Below are 4,631 nucleotides of genomic sequence, written 5' to 3' on the forward strand. Positions count from 1 at the left end.
TCCTCCTGTTGTGAGGTCGCTGGGTTCTGGTGGTTTCATGTTGTTTTTCAGATTGTTGGGTGAATTCTTGCATTGGCGCCTGCCCATCTCTTCCTCTGAATGCTCCCCTTCTTTTACAGGATCAGGTCTCCTTACCTACTGATGTACCTTCCCAGTGCTGGCACTCCCCAGTTATGGCTCTCCTGGTGCTCCAGTGATGTCTCTCCTGATGCCGAGATCAGATCTCCCAGCCCAATGATGGCTCCCCTGGTGCCAAGATCAGATCTCCGTGCTGGTTGGGTAGCTCGTAAACAAAACGCCTACATTGCTTGCTGTAGGCAGGCTATTGAAACAAAGGAGCTCCCACCCGCCCGGTTGCCCTCAGGATTCAGCCTCAGCACCCAGACAGGCTGAGCTGGGTGATGTTATGTGCCCGAAGAGGGAAGGGAGGCAGAAGGGGGCAGGGTTCTGGATGCAAGCTGGGTAGGATAGGAAGGGAGAGGCAGTATGCAAGGAGTATAGGCCCTGCAGGAAGCCCAGGAAGTATAAGGGGGGATGCGGAACTTAAGAGTTCCATGTCCCAGGCTGCTGCTGCAGGTCAGAAACTCACCCCAATGATGGCTCTCCTGGTGCCGAGATCAGATCTCTGTGCTGGTTGGGTAGCTCGTAAACAAAGCACCTACCTTGCTTGCTGCAGGCAGGGTATTGAAACAAAGCTAGCTCTAGCTTCTTATTGGCTAACTCTTACATATTAGTTTAACCATCTCCATTAATCTGAGTATTGCCACGTGGCAGCAGCTTACCAGAGAGATTCTAACCGGTGTCTGTCTCAGGCAGAGGATCCATGGCTTCTCCCTGACTCTGCTTTCTTCCTCCCAGAATTCAGTTCTGTTTTTTTCTGCCTACCTAAGTTCTGCCCTATCAAAAGGCCAAGGCCGTTTTCTCTATTTATTAACCAATGAAAACAACACATAAACAGAAGAACCTCCTACACCAGTAACTCAGACCCTGAAAGACAACCATAGTGTGCACTCACTCAAAAATGGATATTAGACTTGAAGCAAAGGATAGGCAGCCTGTAGTCCATGACCCCAGAGAAGCTAGGCAACAAAGAGAACCCTAAGAGAGACATACATGGATCCCTCTGGGAAGGGGAAATAGAAAAGATGTCCTGAGAAAATTTGGAGTGTGGGGTGCAAAGAAGGGAGGGAGGGAGAGGAAAGGAAGGAGAGAAGGGGAGGGAGAGGAGAACCTGAGGAAACAGAATGTTCGAGATGGGGAAGGACAGAAAGGGAGAGCAAGGAAAGAGTTATCTTGATCTTGGGAGCTATTATGGGGCTAGAGTGAAACCTGGCACTATGGAAATTCCCAGGAATCCACGAGGATAACCCCAGCTAAGATCCTAAGCAATAGTGGAGAGGGTGCCTGAACTGGCTTTCCCCTGTCATCAGATTGATGACTACCTTAATTGTCATCATAGAACCTTTATCTAGCAACTGATGGGAACAGATGCAGAGATGCACAGCTAAGCACTGGGCTGAGCTTCTGGAGACCAGTCAAAGAGAGGGAGGAGCAGTAATATGAGCAAAGGGGACACCCTCAGAAACTAGTGGGAGCTAGTGGGATCTCACTGACTCTGGACTGCTAGTGGGAGAACCTGAATAGGACCAAACTAGGCCCTCTGAATGTGTGACAGTGTGTGACTTGGGTAGTCTCTGGGGCCACTGAAAGTGGGAGCAGGTTTTATCTCTAATACTTTAACTGGCTTTTTTGAGCCCATTCTTTCTGGAGGGATATCTTGCTCAGCCTAAATATAGGGAAGAGAGTGCATTCATTGGTCTTGCCTCAAAGTGATGTGTCAGACTTTGTTGAGTCTCCATGGGAAGCCTTACCCTCTGAGGAGTGGATGGGTAGTGGAGTAGGGGGGAAGGTGAGAGGAGATGAAAGAGGGGAGGGAGTGGGAACTGGGATAGGTATATAAAATGAGAAAAGATAATTTTTAAAAATTAATTAATTAAAAAAGAATTCCACAAAATAATGTGCCTAATGACTTTGAAAACATATATTTGTGATATTTAATGACAAATTATATATTCCCCCCAAGGCTCATAGACAAATAAACATTTTGGCACTGCAAACATGGTCTGTTATCAGATTCTGGATAAATGACAGAGGAACTTTATAAAATTGGATAGGGGCCTAATGAACCATATCAAACTTTTGTCTCTCATTTTTCACATGTGGTCAGTCACCACAAGGGTTGATGGAGACACAAAAATGATTATTGCCAAGCAACTGGCATAAAATGTTATTGCTGCATTTCAGACTGCCATACATCCCTTTAGAAAGAAGGGAGATATTAATAATTGCATCTGCTTCTATGCTGATATCGGGCCTTCATCTACTTAAGGATTAAGTAGGAACTAACAACCTAAAGAAAAAATACTAAAATCTCACACACACTTTCATCAAAACACTTCAGTATTAAAAAAATAAAAACAGAAACAAAAACAAAACCCTCATAAGAACAAAATAATGGTTTTTACTAACTAAAGAACAGGCTTGCTTAATAGTTATGGAATGCCCTTCAAACATAAAAGTTAGTATCACACCTCTTCTCTCTTATGTTATAGCTTCCAAGGATTTATTGCCAAATTGCATTTGGCACATGGAGTCGCTTATGTCTACAGTTTTGCAAAGGTAGAATATGTGCATGCCATTGTATACACCTGTACATTGCTTATTTTAGCTGTTCCCTTATCAATAGAATCAATTAATGATGTTAACCCCTTTTACACGGAGCTTTTTTTGTTTCAGGCCTCTGCAAAATATTAAAAACTGACAACGCTCCTGCATACACTTGACATGCCTTTTTAGAGATTTTGCCAATAGTAAGTTGTAGCCAACGTCATCACAGGCATTCCATGTAAGACTCAGGGTTGATCTTTAGTGGAAAGAGCTATTGAACAACTTAAATGTGATTTAAAAACAAAGGAGGGGGCTATAGGCAGTATAGCGCCTCCTCAAAATATTTTCTCTTCTACTTTATATATTTTAATTTTTAAAAAAAATTGAGCTAGGATGGCTTTACTGCTGCAGGATGTTTTGGGGCCTCTTTGAAACTATTCAGGGCCATGGTTCTGTGAAGAGCTATGTCTGATCAACAGGACAGCCTGGACCCAGCCTTTCACTGGAGCCAAGGCTGCGTTTCTGTCTTTCCTCAGGGTGCTGAAAAGTTCATATGGATCCCTGAAAGACGGACTCGACCTGGGGAAAATGAAGGAAGAGAGTTCTAAAGCATCTACAGGGGCTTCTCCTGGAGAAAAGAAAGTGACAAGAGCACCAAAGTTATCAAGCAAAGAACAGAGTCTCTCTACTAACAGTGGCTCGGATGAAGAAACTAGTGACTGAGGGAGAAGATTGGGTGAAACCTAAGGGGGAAGCTGTAACTGCAGAGTTGCAGTTTCTTGTGTGTGCTTCTGTTGAATGCATCTGTTCCTGCAGAGATATATTTGGCTTATGTACCTGATACTCCTGTGTTTTACTTCGTTAACGGGGAAGAAAATAACATCCCTGTTTATGTCAATGATTCTCAGGTCTTGGGTAGCTTCACTGCTGATGATACTGTTCCCCAGGCAAGGAAGGTCAAGTGACAATTTGGGTATTGATGTTCAGGAGTTACATGAAGAAATATTATCTATTCAGTATTCAAAATTAGATATATTACCCTGAACAAACAAGCAAAGATTTTTGATCTTTTTTTTGGGGGGGGAGGGGTGTCTCTAATTGGACTTCTAAACTGTGGTCCATAGGAATGTTTCTGGAAATTTTGTTATTGGTTATAGTGGGAAGTATTATAGCCTTAAGATAAATTCCCTATTCCATATCTACTTTAAATATTGACTCACATTATTATAATGAGTTGTAACATTGACTTGCATAGCCTGAAATTAAAAAAACAAAAAGAGGAACCACGAGGAATCGTGGAGTTGGCCTTGCCTAGTTACCTTGGAAGACAAGTGTCATAGGTTCTTCAGGTTAGAGTCCATGGCTCCAAGGGCACTGTGTGCCTTTCTGTTCCTGAGAAACCAAGGCACTCCCTCAGACAGCAACACATTCAGGCCACCTCGTGTTTCTCCGAGTTCCCTAGAAGTCAGTGAGGCATATAGTAGTGTGACAGACAATTAGTCTTAGACATTAATCTTGAATACTTTGTATCTTGTAAATGTCATTGTATTCCTGCAGGGAAAATTATATTTTTCTTGAACCCTGGCATTATGTTCTGTTTTGGATAAGGGTATAAAAAGTCTGACTGCTTGTAACAAACCTGTCACAGCCTCAGTCTTGCTGTGACCCCTCTGACCTGTGCCTGTTAGATAACATTTTCTCCAACTATAATCAGATAACCCTGGCTCTGTAAGTAAGGGCTGGAGCTTACAATTATGGTTCTGTGTACATTTTGATCTGCAATGCTCCCTTTGCAGTTCATGGGACTGGACTGCATGTTGCACACTCAGGACAGCTCTCTATGAAGAGCTTCTTATCCTGCAGCTTCTGTATAACTTTTGGTGGGAGCACAGACCCCAGCTGTGGTGGGACCATGGACCCAGACATGGTCCTTGGCGGCACCTGGGTCTGGATGTCACCATTGC

Source organism: Microtus ochrogaster, unplaced genomic scaffold (assembly GCF_000317375.1).
Source record: "Microtus ochrogaster isolate Prairie Vole_2 unplaced genomic scaffold, MicOch1.0 UNK1, whole genome shotgun sequence".
In the NCBI taxonomy this organism is placed as follows: Eukaryota; Metazoa; Chordata; class Mammalia; order Rodentia; family Cricetidae; genus Microtus; species Microtus ochrogaster.